This window comes from Protopterus annectens, chromosome 5.part0, assembly GCF_019279795.1.
Source record: "Protopterus annectens isolate FY-2018-M chromosome 5.part0, PAN1.0, whole genome shotgun sequence".
NCBI lineage: Eukaryota > Metazoa > Chordata > Ceratodontiformes > Protopteridae > Protopterus > Protopterus annectens.
Window position 1 is genome coordinate 545010100 of NC_056735.1, and position 19352 is coordinate 545029451.

Genomic DNA, 19352 nt, shown 5'->3' on the forward strand with positions numbered 1-19352 from the left:
ACTTTTGGCTTTATGCAGATCTCTTGAGCAAAATGGTTGAGAGGTATGCAGATCTCTTTACTGCTGCTGCCACTGCTCTTTTGCTCTCACTCTTCACACACACACACACACACACACACACACACACACACACACACACACACACACTTCTGCTGCATACATGCAAGCGTGCATATACTCAGAAGCAGACAGAAACATAAACACACATACGCACACACTTTTTTCTGTTTCATTTGTTTTTAAACTCACTAAACAAGGAAAGTGCTACCTAATGAATGCAAAATAATAGCTCGCATGATCTTGCTGTCACTCCCATGAATGAATACACTCTCACACAGACATAAACAAACGCATACAATTTTTTTTAGTTTTGTAATATTTTTTTTTATTTTATACTCACTAAAAATTGCTGCTTAGCAAGTGTAAAATAATTGCAGCCGTTATGTTACTTTCAGTCCAAGCTCCACGACAGCTTGATATGCTGCTGTGAAGCAGCAGATTCATTTTTCATGTTCATTCTCCAGTCAGGGTGCCGATCTACAGGTTACCCATTCTCAAATGTAATTTATACCTCATTATCACCTACTTAAGGGCTGATTAAAGGGTAGGTGTGAAAAAATGCACCCTTTGTTAAAATCCCATTTAGATGCAAATGCCAGTGCAGTCTCAAATCCTTATTTTAGAATATTTTTTTTAACTAAACCATGTGACTTCTTCAGGGTCTGAGTCAGAGTTGGATCAAGGTTAAATAGGTCCCTGAGCAGGATAATAGATCAGGGCCCCCCTTATACAGCCACCCCCCCCCATACACAGCACCCCCCCCCCAACCAGCAGCCATTCCAGTGTCCCATTATTTGGCTATTTCTACTCAGTCACCATAAACACTGTTCATATGTCTCAGTGTACATACTGTTTTCTGCTTTACTTCTACAATGATTACAGATATTTGGATTTAATTTAAAACTTTAATTTCAAATTTTATAGCAGAAACACCAATAGATACTTGCTAAACAAAGCAATACAGTCTCACAGCATTAAAACATCTCTGCCCTTGAGCTTCACATTCATTGAAACCCACATTGAAAGAAAATGCATCTGGCTACTGGCAGATTGTTTACCTTTGAGCTATTTTCAAATCACAGGCCCCCTGCACACGTTTCAGACCATACAAACATGCAAGAGTTCTTTGATCACATTCCTGATTTTATTGTATTATATCCCTTGTATAATACAGTGCCACTTGGTAGAGCATGTTTTAAATTTATAGTTTTGAATATTTTTTCCAGTCAACAATGAAACAAAACATATGAAAAAATAATGACAAAACTGCCCAGTTCAGAACATTTCCACCGTAAAAGGCCACTCATACTCCCATCAGTACAATCCACAGGTAACAGTTAATACACACAATCTCTGCAGAAGCAAACGTTGTCTGAATAATTCCACATTAAAGACATCTATAACTAATGAAGAGGTTGCTGCTAGCAAACAACTTTATATTTCAGTGTTTTATCTATAAATTCAGTGCCTGCTGCCCTTGAAGAATAAATTGCCTAAGTTATATTAAAAATGTTAAGCTGGTAATATTGCAGTAAGGAATGGATGGCCAACTGATAACAGGCTCAAAATTACTAAGCATCTTATCCAAAGTAGAACATACTCAGCACTGCAGCAATGTTAAGCTGGTAACATTGCAATAAGGAATGGATGGCAAACTGATAGGCTGAAAATTACTAAGCATCTTATCCAAAGTAGAACATACTCAGCACTGTAACACCCCACCCCAGCCTTAAAGTAAAACACACTATTATGTCAGCAATCTATCTACATGTTGATGGGGTAGAACCCATAGCCTTTTGCAGCATAACTGTTGTGCTACTAATCTTTAAAATTCCATGCTGTAGCAGTGATTCCATTTGCTAAACAAAACAGTTGCACATTGTAAACAGACAGCATGAGCAGCAGTAAACGTCTCATCCATCGAAGCTCACAATTTCTTGAAAATACACCTGAAACTCAATTACTTGAAAAATGCTAAACCTGTAACTCAAACTCAGTTCATTTAAAATGTACCTGAAAGTCAGTTCTTTAAAAATGCTGCTTGGTAGTTTGATTAGGGGTTTCAGGGTCTTTTTTCCTGTAACTAAGGCACAAGGTTTGAGCCTAAGCAAATTACTAACCACCTGCTATCCCTAATTAGGGTATTTCACACACACACCCCTGCCTAACTCTTAGTGCAAGAAATCTAGGCAAAGCCTAAAATAAACAGGGACAGAATTTAAATAATGCTCTCATGAACTTAAAAGTTGCTAGAATAACAGGATTTGTGCCAGTATGCACTTTTCTAAAGGATATGAAGACTGAAATTCATGTCTGTCATTATTCAGTAACTTCAGAAAGTTTACCCCGGGGATCACTTCAGTGGCTCTGCTGGACAGAGGCACAGGGAACTAATCTAAGGGGGCGGTGAAAGCCAACACATTCTGGCTAGGCTTATAAATGCCTTCGGGCAGATAGCCTAGTACCTACCTATGAACCTATGAATGTAATGATTTTCCAGAAAGTCACAAATTGTATGAGGAACAGACCAAAAATATGGGGCAAAAGTCTGGACATTCTGTAAAATCTGGACAGTTGAGAGGTATACTACCTACATACCGCTTACACTCACACTCACACACACACACACACACACACACACACACACACACACACACACACACACACACACACACACACACACACCTGTCTATTTACCTCTTAAACACACACGCCCCTACCTACCTACCAATTTTACATACACACAGCTGCACACTTGCACACACCTTTTACTTGTCCATCCTAGGTCCACAGTCCAAATGTCTTCCTGTATTTAAATTCCATGTGAGTGGAAGGTGAGGATGTAAACTGCTCACACAGATACAATAGGTGAGTCCGAACAGATGCAAAAGTATTTTTAAAGGAGAACACCCTTTAAAAAATATGTACTTTTTTATAAATTAAAAAAAAAAAAATCCCTGGCGAGTAGCCTTCTCCAAGCCAGCGGGGCCTAGACGACTGCCTTGGTTGCCTAGTGTAGGATCCTGCTCTTGTGCTAGAGCTACCCCCTCTTCCAAAGACGTACTGAAATCAGTACTGCGTGTATGCCTCCCGGTGTCCTTGGGTAGGCACATGTGGCTTATGACATAGTCATCACCAACCCCTCATATCTGGTCCCAGTTTAATGGTGCCTTTTTCAAATATCATCTGCCTGTCTATCTGTCTACCTGTCTGTCTGTTAGTTACCCTCCAATTAATAGGGCATCAGTCTCCCTCCCCTCACACACACACACACACACACACACACACACACACACACACACACACACACACACACACACACACACACACACACACACACACACACACACACACACACACACACACACACACACACACACACACACACACACACACATTCTCTCCTCTCTAGTTTCTGTTCTTATGTAGCTGTGACATATATTTTTCCTTTCTGCATAGAGAGAAATTTCCTCTTACAATACTATAATTGTCAAATACTTTGACCCACCAATAAAACTATACTACCAATCCACAACAACTTCCTCTCACCAAAATCTAACCAACGAATAGCAGTGTTTTACAGCTTCTTAATACTATAACTGACAATACCTGTTATATACTCTTCACCTAAAGATGCTCTCCTTTCAAACATCAATTACCCTAAACTCCCCATCATGATACAGTGTCTCACTCTAACCTCTGTCATACTCATGTTATTAACCTGCTCTACATCTTACCAAACACAACCCCCCGTTCATCCATCCAATTCAGTATAGGTCTCCACTTATATAAAAATCAGTACACTAACTTTATTAATTCTAATGTACTCCATACCTCCAAAAAATGTTCAAATGTACTATCACCACAAAAATTAAAACAACACATTCATATAAGTGTGCTACTGAATTACTGGTAGCAGCTCACATTCAAACCAGCCCTGGATCCTCTAACACACCAAGTTACTCTACATTAATAAGTCAATTCTGCCCAAAAAATGAAACTCCTATCCCAACAAAATAAGAAATAGCAACAATTCTATATGAACATCAGAAGCATTCTAAACAAAATTCCAGAACTATATGCATGGTTAATATCTCACTCCCCTGACATATTAGCAAAAACAAATCTTGGCTAAAACTGAATATCAGTAACAGAATTGCTAGCACCACCACCCCCAGCTTTAACATTCTTATAGCTGACAGATTAAACAAAAAAGCTGGAGAAGTAGCAACAATGTACCAAAGTAGCATAAACCTATCACCTTTCACATCTTCTGTAACCTCCTTCCTCAATGCTGAACTACTTCTACATAACCTCAAACTAAACACACTCAAAACAATATGTGTGTCAACCCTTTATATCCCACCTGGAGACAATATCAGCACATTGGTGGACATCCTATCCTAGTTATCAAATAATGTACACAGAGAGGAAATTATACTGGGTGATAGTAGCATCAACTGGTCAAGTATGACTTCTGAGATGATGACTTCCAGTAAAAACCTATACTATTTCTCCCAACCTATCAGTGCTTTTATTAGAATCAACCTGAAAAATGGTAAAATTACCACCATACACTGGTTATTTACAAGTCACCCTAACAAAATAAGCTGCCACAATACCTTAACTAGTGCATTTAGTAACTGCCTGCTCATATTTGCAGCAAGAGAATGCCATATTTTTCCCAAGGTGTCTTGTGACATGAACAACTTTGACCAACAACAGTTTAACACTTCAGTACGATCTAACAACTGGAACTTCCTAAAAGTTTTTCCACTCGATGATGTTGTTGACTATTTTAATAAGATATTTATGAACTGCTAAACAGCATGGCCCCTTAGGTATAAAAGATTGCAAAACAACCCTGGTCCTTTGCTCACATCTACTACCAGGACATTGATGAATAGAGATAAAGCCTGGAAGGCATATCTCAATAGTAAAACAGAAAACAATCTTCAGCAATATAAGTACTTACAAATTAAAGCCAAATGCCAGATAAAACCTGACAAGAAGCATTATTACTCAAAAATTTCAGACAATTATTGGCCAACATATCTAAAATACTGCATCCTGGATCAATTGCTCAAGCAGAGCCCAACCCCTACTGTTCCCCAGAAGAAACACCTAAAGCTTTCAGTTATTAATTTATCTCTAGCATCGCTAACCTGCTTTACAATGATATTCAAAACACATTGACCTCTTCTGATAATCTGACCACATCCCTCTCAGTCTCTCCCCTAGTTCCATTAATACTCACCCTTTCTTCTTTCAACCAGTATCTATCCTAACAATCAAGAACTGCCTCAAACAAATTAAACCTGGTGATTTTTTTAAAAATAGCACTCATCACAATTTCCTTTCCAGTATCCATTCTCATAAATAGGCCTATTGAGGAATCGCATGTCCCAGCCTTATGGAGAAAATCTCACATGATCCTGCTTCCCGCTTCACAAGTGAGGAAACTTTAATGATACATCCAACTATAAACCCATTGACATTCTCTCTATTCTTTTGAAAATCCTTAAAAATACATTCATAATTATGATTAATGACTCATTTACAGACTAACAATCTCCTCAACCCTACACAACATAGTTTCACACCAGGGCATAGCACCACCAGAGACAAAGGACAACTGTTTTTTTTCCAGGTTTCTAGATCTGTCCAAGGCCTTCAATGCCATTTCCCATAGCCTTCTTCATAGGTTCATAGGTAGGTACTAGGCTATTGGCCCTAGGGCCTATATAAGCCTAGCCAAATGGTACCCTGGCTTTCGCCACCCAAGAAAATTAGTTTACTGAGCCCCTGTCAAGCAGAGCCAAAGAAGTGATCCCTGGGGTGAATTTCCTACCTCCCATTCGATCATCAAGATTTTTCTTGAAGTGTGCTAATGAGGAGCTTTGTTTGATATAGATAGCACTTTGTTCCAGAGTACGGGAAGTCTCTGGGACAGGAATCTATCCCTTCAGCATGTTCTGTTTATTGTGGTGACAAGGTTTAGGTCCGTAGAGCATGTAGCTCAGAGGGATTGGAATTTCTTTAAGTGGAGCATGTCCAACAGCTCTGGATTTGACAAGGCTTTGTATGTTAGGCAGAAATCGCCTCTGAGTAGGCGATATGCGACAGAGTAAAGCTGGAGTTTTTTTGATGGTCTGCTTAGGGCATCTATTTAAGTCTGGTAATCCTCTTTGTGAGGTATTTCTGTGGCCTTTCCAGTTGTTGTAGATGTCTTGTGAGGTACATACCAAAAGGGGTGTTGTACTCTATAATGGGTCTAATGAGTAATGAGTAGAGGGGAACAATGACCTCTTTTTTCCTGGATGAGAAACCTTTTGTGATGAGGTGTGCCATGCAGAAGGATTTCTTGACTAGTGTGGCGATGTGATTATCAAAGGAGAGACTACTGTCCACCTGTGTCCCAAGGTTTCTTATCACACTTTCGATGTTAAGTAGACTTACCAAAAGGGATGACAGTGCACTTTTTGGCATTGAGCTCGAGGCCATGGCTTTGACACCAGGCATCTGTCTCAGTGAGGCCCTTTTGTAGGATGTCCACATCGTTAGGAGTTTTGATTATGGCTCCTAATTTGCAGTCATCTGCAAATTTTGTTAGTCGAAGAACTTCTGTGTTAGTCTGTACTTCAGAGAAGTAGATACCAAACAGGAGAAGACCTAGGACTGAACCCTATGGTACTCTACTTGTCACTGGTCTGAAGTTGGATTTAGAGTCTGCTACTTTCACAGTGTGGGTTCTGTCAGTGAGCCAGTTGGCAACCCATCTTGTGACATAGGGATTTATACCTGGTTTAGTGAGTTTATCTATAATTTCAGAGTAGGGGATGGTGTCAAAAGCCTTGGCGAGATCTAGATAGGCTGTGTGAACCACCTTACCCTCATCTATGGCTTTGGTGACCACTTCAAAGAAGTTTTTCAGGTTTAGGAGACATGATCTGCCTTTTACAAACCTGAACTGGGTAGGGTCCTTAGTTTGGAGATTACCAATGTCATTGTTTATAAGTTCCATTATGATACATTTCATAGCCTTGCAAACAAGGCTCATCAGGTTAATGGGGTGGAGGTTCCCAGGGTCTGTGGTGGCTCCCCCTTTGTGGATTGGGATAACCGTTGCTGTGTGCCATTCAGTGAGCACAAGACCAGAGGTGAGGCGATGATTGAACATGGTACTTAGGTGGGATGCCAGTTCATTCTGTAGTTCATGTAGAACACAGCCTGGGATATTGTCAGGTCCCGTGGATGCTGTGCTCTTGGCTTTGGAGAGTGCGTTTGTTACCTGTGCAGCCGTAATTACAGGAACTTTGCATTCTTCCACTAAAGAGATGGGCCCTTTAGGTGATGAGAAAGGGGTAAAGTTAGCACTGAACCTATCTGCCAGGTTATTGGCAATATCAGTTGGTTCTCTATATTTAGTGCTCTGTGCTGTAACTCAGAGCAGATCTGAGAGTTGCCATTGAGATTCTTGACATAGCCATAGAATGTTTTGTGGTTGTCTTTAGAATCAGTGGCAATTTTGTTTTCGTAACTAGCTTTGGAGGATTTTATGAGGGATCTCAGCTTCTTGCTGAGGCTAACCATGGAATTCCTCCAATCATGGGATTTTACTCTTTTTTGCAACAGTTTATTTCTTCTGTTGTAGAGTTTGTTTATGGCAGGGGACCACCAGATTGGCTTCCTTTTTTTGGAGGATAGCATCTTGGTTCTGTTAGGGATTGCACATTCCATGCACTCGTGTAAGTGCTTATAAAGTGCAATTGTATAGGATTCAGCAGTCTTACCTCTATTGTCCATCAGCATGGGTGTCGTGAAGTTTGCCACCTCTGTCTTAAGAAGCGTGAAGTTGGCTTTGGAGAAATTTTTTATGGTGGTTTCCCTAATGGGGGGGGGGGTGGGATGTGGATGTCTAGGGTGATTTGTTTGTGGTCGGATCTGACCAACGAGGAATTGACTTCTGGTGTGGAGCACTGGTTGCCCATGTTGGTAATGACTGCGTTTTGGATATTGCTACCCCTGGTGGGTGTGTGGATTAGTTTTAGTCCAAGGCATTGGAATTTATGAATTCCAGAAAACGTTGAGCACAAGAGTTGGTTCATGAGCAGTTTTCACAGTTAATGGTGGAGTAGTTGAAATCACCCATTATTAGGGTGATAGGTTGTACCCTAATATTTTCCAGTGTATCAAGAAATAAGGAGTGGGAATCCTGGGGCATGGTGGGGGATCTGTAGCAAGCTACAATTTGGATTGCGGGCTTGCCTAGTTAGTTGCACTTGGATAATCTTGGATGCATTATGCTGAGCAACTAGCCTGGAGGTGTGGATATCTTTAATGAATATGGACATACCTCTGCCTTTAGTGCTTCAGCCCAAGTTAGGTGGGTGAAAGGTGTGGTATTAATTATAGCCTGGTAATGCATGGGGTGCTCTCTGGAGCCTTAAACCATGTCTCCGTCACTGCACAGATGTCAATGTTCTCCATTTTAAGGAGTGCCTCGAGTGAGTGCATTTTGAGGTTTAGTAACATTACCCACAGATTTTGCTTGCTTGTACCTGTTACGGTGGTGAATTTGTCATTTGAATCTTACCTAAAAAGGCACTATAGGGGTGGCAAGAGCCTTAGCCAGTATCCAGAATCCCAAGGGCAACAGGTGCAGGCCATCTCTGGCAAAGCTTTGTGGTTTGTCGATCATGTCATCCCAGGCAGACAGATACTGGATCCCCTTAGAATGACACCAGAAATTTAGCCAATTGTTGAAGTCAATCATTTTGTCTTGTACTGTGGTATCATTCTGGATGATGGTAGGATGCTACTCAGTGCTAGTGTCATACCTGCCTGGGCTACAAGCTCCTCCATGTCTCTTTTCATGTTGTCCAGGGAGGTATATCTCAGGTCATTCACACCAACATGTACAATGACAGAGTCATATTTGTACTTGTTGTGGAGTGACCTGAGTGCATGCTTCATGTGGTGGATCCTGGCACCTGACAGGCAGCTGACAGTAACTTTCTCCTTGTTTAGTCTGGTGAGTGGAACATCAGTATGCCTGAGTATAGAGTCACCTATGACTAGAGTGTTGGGTATGTTGTTATGCTTTATGGGCTGTGGTTGAGTGACACACTGAGTTTGTGGGCTAGGTGTCATTTGGGTTGTGTTGGGGGGTGGAGGTTGCTTGCGTTTCTGCTTAGGAGGTCCCTGTTGCTTGGGTAGAGTTTTTTTTGAGAGCCTCTGTGAATGTAGGTCTGTGTTTTGTGTTTCTATGTGTGTGTTTTGGAGGTGTAGGTTTTGAGGGACTATGTGATGAGTGTTGTGTGTTGCAAGTGTTTACCTTCTCCTCTTGACTGTCTAGTCCAGTCTTGGGTGAAGAGAGCTTTGCTTCCATTTTGGCTATATAAGTGCATCTCTCACAGGTTGTAGTGTTGGGTGGTAGGAGGAAAGGGTTGTTTGTGTACATGAGTCAATTGCTGCATTGCCAAAAGATGCCCAGATTCATCAGGTAGACAGGAGAAAACACCAGGAGCTGACCGTTAGACATGCCTGGATAGGTGCTTATTTTATAAGTACTAAAAACTGTTTTCCTCTAGACAAGTGAGGAAACTTGAGTGCTGTAGTAATTTATAGCTTATTTAGTGCTTATAATGAGTTCCGAACAAGTGCTGAGCTCAAAGAAACAGATTTGTGTGATGAAACTAGAAAACTGGCTAGTTCTAAGAAACAAAATTAATCTAGAAGGCTTTCCTCCAACACAGAAAGGCTTAGGGGCTCAGAAGCTTACAAACAGTCCCGGATACAGCAAATCTGTAAATGGACTAAACGACTTACAGGAAAGGCAGGAAACAAGCTTAGAAATTTTTTTTTTTTTGTAAAGGGGAAAGGGGAAAGGACGAGCAGAAACTAACTGGATTGGCCTTCTCAAATGTTCTCCCTGGATTAGGTAGAATGAGGTATTGACACTAGACTGGGAGGAGTGTCCCAGATCAAATTTACAGTAGGGGCAGGCAACTGCAAAGCCACCAAGTATAAAAACAGGATACCAACAGGGAGGGAGGCTGGAAAACAAAAATCAGAACAAACAAACCCAACTAGATGGCTAACAATTGTAGAAAATTTCTAGTTAATACCTCACACACAGTGAAACTAGCTAGCAAAGTATATGCAGACAATAAACATGCTATACATAACTTAGAAATAAGCAAAAAAACAGGATACTTAATATTATATATCACAGATTAGTTGGCTCAGAGCCCTTCCTCTGACTTCCTCTGATTAGCTCAGTGTGAAATGGCAGAAACACTCACAAGTTAACTTCTTAAGTAACAAAGTTGAAATCTGAAACAACTTAAAAAAAAACCTTGAAAGAACCAATGAGGTGCTTACTCCAAGCCATAGTCCAGGCAACCCCAATCAGTCAATGACCACAAACAATTCACTCTCACTGAGATGCTGTACTGGCTTTGGCTAAACTATGATGGCCTGGAACATGTGCTCAGACACACAGCCTCTACTAACAAACAACTAGGCCCAAAACACAAGCCTAAATATGGTCAGTGCTACACTACCAACACTACTTAGGTAGAAATAAGCTGCAGAAATGTTTAAACAGATAAAGGATCAAGGAGACTCTAGAGAATGCTTTTAACTGCAAACAAGTTATATGATACACTCCTTAGCAGGAAATCAGTACAAACAAACCCAACCATATGCTTAACAATTGTCGAAAATTTCTAGTTAATACCTCACACACAGTGAAACTAGCTAGCAAAGTATATGCAGACAATAAAAGTGCGATAAATAACTCAGAAATAAGCATAAAACTGGATGCTTAATGTTATATGTCGCAGATTATTTGGCTCAGAGCCCTTCCTCCGACTTCCTCGGATTAGCTCAGTGTTAAAACAACTCTCCTCACTTGGTCTATCAAACACTTCCATCAGCTGGTTCTCTGGTTACTTTTCCAATTGATTGCAGTCTGTTAACTGGATTCTTACTCAACCTTCCTACCTGTCACAACAGCTGTTCCCCAGGGTTCCATACTGGCGCCACTGCTTTCCAACATATTTACCAATAAACTGGTCTACTTTGACCCATCAAATTTATACTTCAGAGAACCTATGTTTTGCAAAAGTGCTTTTCTCTGGAAATGCACTTTTGCAAAACTACAGTTAACTGAAGAATTAAAAAAACAAATACACTACATTAAATTATGCAGGGGGACAAGCTCCCCTGCACCCCACACCCCTGCTACTAATATATACCAACTCTGAGATTGAACTACAGTGAGGAAAAGGGAAAATTCCCTTCTCCCCACTGTAAAGTGATCTCCAACAACAACCTCGGTGAACTGTAGTTTCGTGAAAGTGCATTTCCAAAGAAATGCACTTTCGCAAAACTGGACTCGCAAATCTTAATTTCTCTGAGGTGTAAATTCAATAGGTCAAAGTAGACCCCAATAAACTACACCCCACCAAATGTCAAGCATCTTTCATACAATACACTGATAGCTCCACATTAATCTGTTCTGCTAGTAACATAATTAGTCTACAACACCTCACCCAAGAGGTATTTTCATCAGTTGAAACTTAGCTCAGTAACTTCTAGCTTCTATTCAATCCAAAAAAAGAACAAAAAACAAAACTGCTGCTATTCCTCCAAAAAGCCATTGCACACCTCTAAAAACATTTCTCAGTAATAGCATCTGATAACACCTCTATAGAAGTCAACCCCTAGAACAACCTAATAGGCATGACAATTGATGATAACCTGAAATTTGACTTACAAGTGCAGCAGGCTAACAAAAAGCTCACCAAAAATTAAGGCAGTCTGTAGAACAAAATAATATTTAACTGATTTATCCAGTAAATGCCTGTCCTCTATACTCCTACTCACCACTTTACTATATGGTTCCCAAGAACTATCTGACCTTTAAGCTTCCATCCAAAATAATCTAAACCAGTGCTGCAATGAAGTAGCAAAATGTGCTACTAACCCATCAAAGAGAACCCATCGCTGCTTATCCAAAAGCAGTTTGACTGGCTTGAATAACCCAAGCAACTCACTTACACACAACTATTCTTAGTCCACAAATTAATATACAAATCAGAACAAAGCAAAGCCCTACTAGACTTGTTTCACAGATACACCCCTGCTAGGCCACTTCAATCTGGAAACAAAATGCTCCTCACTACTTATAAACCACACCTGTCAGCAAGAGCCTCTCTCTATTTCAGCTATGTATCCCACTTTCGGAACTCTGTCCCCTCATTCCTTAAACATGCTAGCAACTCTTTCAATTGCAAGACCAATCTAAAAAATATCTGACACTTGGAACTGTACATGTACAACCCTCAAATCAGATGCATAACCACCAGACACTGTAACTATGACTTTCTCACTCTAAATTCACCAACACCTCCATATCGTAGCAGGTAGTAATGGCCCACCATCAAAAGAAGCTCTCACTATGATGAAATCATACTACTAATGCATGCTCTTCTACCTCTTCAGCCAATACTTGCTAGTATTTAGTTTCCTCTTTTGTGACCTTCCATAACATTCTCATCTTTCTAATAATAACTCTCTCCATGCCCTTAATTTTCCCTCTTGCTCACTCCTGCAAGTCTCATTCTATTCCTCTATTTTAGCAACAGAATACTTTCAGCTCCATACATTATTAAATATATAGTCAATATTTTGAATAACTATGTATTACTTTGTTTGACATAGGTTATCATTTTCAGTGTGTCTTGCTACTTGCAGTGCATATTATATTCTAAATATTTCTATAAATGTATTTTGATATGTGGTTTAATCTGTTGCACGGATTTTTTCCACTGGTATATAATTACTTATCAGCCACTTACTGTGAAGTATCTTGTTTTACTATACATCGGTATGAGCTCTACAACTGTCAGACTATAGTTAACATATTCTCTGATCCAGCAAAATGACTAAAGACTGTTTGTCCCTCTTTCATATGCACATCATTTGAAATTCCATTTCCACTTGCAGTTAAATTTAAGGATTAATATACTTCAGGTTCAAGTAGATAACTATCATAAAAGACAACATACTAAGTAAGAATTCTCCTCTTCTCAGAGTTTTCTCATGACAAAATAATCGTTATTCTGCCACAAATAATTAATTAATTGTTTCCTCTTTACCAGACATTTTTGTGCAGCTTAGTCTTCTTAGATCATATCCTAATAGGTTTATTTGAAATGTCATCCTACTTTCTTTAGACATTTAACTCACTTGTTGCTATAGCATATTGCTCATTAAGTTTCAGATTATTGGCTCATGAAATGCCCATGCAACAAGGAATCTCACTTCCCTCTATTCCTTACATGTTTATCTTTCTTCTTAGCTGTCTGTGGTGGATCTGTTATCATGTTTCTTGTTTGAAAAGCATTTATTTCCTTACCCCATTTAATTTAAATAATTATTCTGCATTTTTTTCCTTTTATCACTATATCAGCAATGGAGAGAAAGTGTATTCATACTGCATTGGGTCAACTCAGAACTCAGCCTGTACTGTTTTCTACTTATGTTTTGAATCCACTGTCTCATTATTCATTTAACACACACACACACACACACACACACACACACACACACACACACACACACACACACACACACACACACACGCACGCACACACACTCTTTCTCTTGCAGTTTATCTTCCTGTTAAACATTACATATGTCATTGGCCTTTATTCCTCAGTTGTGAAAGAACCATACCCTAAATTGCAACCATATGACCAGGTTATTTCCAGCATAGCAAGAAATTACAGAATTTGTTCCATCAGAATTTATGCTTTGACGTTGCCAGTTTTAGAATGCAGTTATTTTTGACTTTCATGTGTCCTTTATTTAATACAAATCAACATTAATAAATATTTGTTTACTTTCTTGATTATCATTTTTCCTTACTAGGGGCATGGGATTTTCTGGCTAAAGGCTTCTGCCATAAGAATACTGGCCAGCAATACTCCACTAATTTTTTTCTAGTCAGACATCACTGTCATTGGTAATTTGCAGTTTTCAATTCCTGTCTGGTCTTTAAGACTGAAAGACATGTTCTTCAGTTTCTTTATGAAATGGCAGCCTTTTGTTTAACCTGTTGCAACTCCAGTGGGTTCATGCTAACAGCATTATCCCCATAATCCCAGCAGATTTGTATCAACTTTCCCAATCACTGACCATGAAGTATAGCCACAGTCCTACTTAATGTTTCATGATTTCTTATACAATTACATCAGGCCAGCATTCATTTCTTAGTTAACCTCTTATTTTGAGTCAGTTTGCTCCCACCCTAGGAGATGCACTTCTTCCAAACTTCTAAAGCAAAGTTTTTTTTTTTTTTTTTTTTTTGCTTAACAGGCCATCTTCCATTGTTGTGCATGAATGACAGACTTTCACCCCTGCTCATGTGGATGCAGGAGGGCTTGCCCCCTGCAAAACAATGCTTTCTGTGTGCATGCATGTAGTCTTTTTTTTTTTTTTTTTTTTTTTAGTTTTACATAAGTCGACATTAATTTTTCACTCATGAGTAGTAGTGGGCTGGTGTGCATAATGTCAATCAATTTGTTTCAACATTATGCACATTGATATAAATGGTATTCAATCAATTTAAGGAGATCCATAAATGTATACTGAAATTGAATGAAACATCCAAATACTGATGTTTCCAAACTCGACAACAAAATGCAGACTTTGCAAACATTGACATGCCATTACACACTTGCCAATCAACAACCTTAGCACATGCAAAATTTACATTATTTAAACAGTATTTTTTGCAAGTGAGTAAGGCACTCTGGTACCCCATGTGGAGGGCTCTGCCCCCCTACATCCCTGCTATTTATGTATACTAACTCCAAGATCAAACAATACGACTGAAACACAAACAAAGAACCATGGAAACAGGTAATAATACCAGTAAGGACCTCTTTATTGGTAAAACCAGCAATTAAGCGCTTTCGTCTTCCAAGAAAAGACTTCTTTAGAACTGCTTACAGCATCAATTTCCACAATTAAATATCATAGAAACATCACATCATATGATTCATTCAACCAATAAAACAATTTGGTTAATTAAATGTAAAAACATACTGAAACCTACCCCTATAAAATATTTATGTAAACGATGGTTAACCTGACCATATTCACAATAAATAAATAAATAGAACTAACAAACAAGCTGAAAAACTTTTTGTTATAGTGCAATAATACAATAAAGTTATACTTAGAAATCAACCTTCAAGGCTTTTTAACTTTAATACTGATGCTAAAGAGCAAGATTCATTCAATCCTGGTGGGTCCAATGAATTGAGTCTAAGGATCCAAATAAGTTGTCTTTTGCTTAAGTGTTCATCCATAATAACTCTCTGGGGTCATTTTGGACAGAGTCCAACACTACAAAGTAAAATGTGTGGTCAGGGACTTACGGTATATGTCTATATAGGGTATTTGGTATTCTAGCTTTCGCCACATCATTCACATGTTCATATATTCTATCTTTAAACTTATGTAAAGTTTTCTCTATATAAAATGCACTACAGGAATTACAGAAAGCCACATACACAACCCCCTTGAATCACAATTAAAATACATCCTAACAATAAACTTCCTGTCATTGATATAAAAGGATTCAAATACCAATTTATGTTGCCATTGGTTGCAATGGTTACATCTAAACATGCCCTTAGTTCTAGTATCTCTCCTTCCAGCCAAATTCATCTCCAATAAGTTCTTAAAGCTTTTGCCCTTTCAAAATACTACTTTCAACAGTCTACCTATGTTCTTATTTAAACTATCCATAAATGTAATGACCAACCAGTGTTTTTTGACCACATCAATTATGTCATAAACATTAGTAGAATAAGTAACAACCAACGGATGGTCAAACTGGCTTGAACTTTCATTTTTACTCTCTAACCACTACTTTCAACCACCTGATGATTTCCCTTAGGTCTTGGAAGGAAGGGGCAAAACTCCCACTGTGCCTTTTATTAGACACTTCCTGTTTAACCATAACTAATGACTCCAAGGAATACCCACCAATTTCTGAAACATACACGCCAGTTTGTCCACCTCTTGTGAAAACATTGCATCATCTATAATCATATGAGCTAACTGACTAGCTGACCTTTAAAAACAGCTTTCTTCTGGATAGTTGCATGCCAGCTATCATAATGGAGGTAAGAACTGGAGAAAGCAATTTTACTGTGAATATTGGATAAAAAAATCATTCTGATAGTCCTTGACCAGTTAAATATCTAAATAGGCAACACTATTCTTGTCTGCCAGGTGGGTAAATCTTAGAAAGGATGTACTATTGCTAATAAAATCCAAAAATCCATTTAATTTATCTAATGATTCAACCCACACCAAAAAGATGTCATCCAAAAATCTAGTGTAAAAATTCTAACAGGCACTGAAAGTACTATTATATAGAACAATTATTTTCCCAATAGGCCATAATAAAGGTTGCAAAACTGGGGGCACAGGTGGCACCCATTGCCACCCCATTCAATTGCTTGAACAACTTGCTGTCAAGATAAAGAAAATTGTTGGCCAAAACCATTTCCATAAGTGCTACCACTGTTTTGACATTGTCAGTATCTAACAAGCCAACATCTAAACAATCCAAACCTTGCTTATGTGGGATAACAGAATACAGAGTTTGCACATATCAATAAACAATCCTTAGAAAATTTAATTTGGGTCAATCTATTCAAAAAATCCCATGAATCTCTACAAATCTGATATTTTTTTTCAACTGAAGGTTTTAACAAAATAGGTTTTTACATTTAATTAACCAAAGTCTTTTATTGGTTGAATGAATCATATAATGTGATGTTTCTATGGTATTTAATTGTGGAAATTGACGTAAGCAGTTCTGAAGAAGTCTTTTCTTGGAAGAAAAAAGCACTTAACTGCTGGTTTTACCAACAAAGCGGTCCTCACTGGTATTATTGCCTGTTTCCTTAACTCCAAGATCATACAGTCTTGGGGAAGGGCATATTTCTCTACCCTGAGAATAGTGTAATTTATCACAACTGTTGACCATCTGTTTAGTCAATGAAATTTAGCTGGCTTAACAGATGTCAACCAATAGGAGCATTGACCAATTTCATATGATGTATGCACATACACTCTGGCACACACACACACACACACACACACACACACACACACACACACACACACACACACACACACGCACACAAGGCTCCAATATAGTGGATCTATATCAAAATTCTGAAGAGGTACAATGCCGAATGTGAAAACATGGAACCCAAAATATCGAATGGTGAAAATAGCGAAGCCCTGGAACTTCAAAATCTTACCTAGGGCAAGATTTTGGTGGGCCTACCATGGCTTCGCTATTTCTCCACTGTGGTGCGAGAGTTGCAGACCTTAGGGTTGGGGTGCGGGTTAAGGTAAGTGAATAGTTAGCAATGTATGTATGGTGTAGTGTAGGGTTGTGTTTTACCTGTGTGTGTATTAATTAGTTTGTTTGTGTATAAATTTGTAGGGTATGTGTGCGATAGTTACGGACCTTAGGGTTAGGGTGCGGGTTAAGGTAAGTGGATAGTTAGTGATGTATGTGTGGTTTAGTTTGGGGTTGGGTTTTGCTAAATGTATGTGTGTGGTTTATTTATTTTGATGTGCTTGTGTTGGGTGTATGTTTCTCGGAACAGCAAATGTTTTCCCTGGGAAAAAATTTGCTATTCTGAGCATTTGATGTTTTCAATATTTGAAATTCCAAGTTCGAACATATGGTGTTCAACATTTTGGAATTTCGAATATATGATATAGACCCAATATAGTGACAAGTTCTAGGAACCTGAGAAGTGGTCCTGGAGCAGTGTAGAATTTCAGACTAGGAAAATATGTTAACTTGACTGACGAGTCTGCAAAACTATATAGGGCTCCTTGAACTTCTGCAATTCAAAGAAGTACAGGCCAGTCTCTAGGACTGATAAAATATATGCTTTGCCATTGCATACATGCTAAATGTATAAAATAAATGGAATATATTTTGCAGATCAGAATATGAGGAATGACTCACCCCAAAAGAAGATATAGGAAATAGAATTGATTGAAAACTATAAAACAGTATCTGTGTTTAACTTAATTGATAAGCCTTTTGATTTTCTTTGTAGAAAAAAAAAAAACATGTTTCCCAGGTGGACACATTGATAGCTAAGAAGACTGAAGAAAGGAGACACTATCCTGTATATTTTGGCAAACTATTGCTGTGCAAGAGGGGCTAATGACATCTCTACAACAGTTCATCATTTGTGTAAGAATGCGGTACAATGTCTTGTAGGTGTTATGGACTGTTGTAGCCGCATATTTTATTTTTTAAATACCGTTATTGATTTATTATTTGTGATATGGGCAAACTTACACTTATATAAAAGTAATCAAACTATATTAAAAAGTTAACATTTACAAGCATTATACATCACATGTATTGTTATATAGCTTATGATCTAAACAACACTACATAAATTATTCAGTTCTCGAGTTCTCTTAAACCTCATTCCACCTCTAAAATATTTTTCTGCAAGTATTGTTCCTAAAATTTCCATGTTTTGCTATGTAGTTTACTCCTGTCCTTTTCTAAAGATCCCATTCCCTGTTCTTTTATCTCTGTTACAATATTCACTTCTTCAACTATAGTTGATTTAGATTTTGATTTCCATTTTCTACTATTTTTTTTTTGGCAGCCAGCAGAATTAATCTCAACAAATCCTTACTATGTCTGGAAAATTCGGATTGTGTACCCGAGCTCAAAAAAAAAAAGCCTTAGTTATACTCTGGCAAAGTACACTGTACTGAATTTTTAAAGTCTGCTGACTCATTATATCCCAAGACATGTGTTCCAAGTTACCTCTTTCTTCCCCATCACACCTCCAACATTTACCATCTGCCCGAGGAAAAATCCTATGGAGTCTACTTGGTGTACAAAAGGATCCATGCAAACACTTCCTTGTAAAAATCCTAAATCTTCTAGATCTTGATGCATATTTTGGAGCCATCCATATACCTCCTATTGTTCCTTTCTGAATTGCTTCTCTAATCTATCTTCTCATTTTTTTCTGTCCTATTCTGACTGATTTCTATAGCTATCATACAATATTTATATGCCCTACTAATTATCCTTTTTTTTATCAGCAACTTATGTTCCAGTTTTAGCTAAAAACAGCCAGTACAAATCTTTTATTTAGGATTCCCATATCCATTTTTCTTTCTCTATATCATTCCCT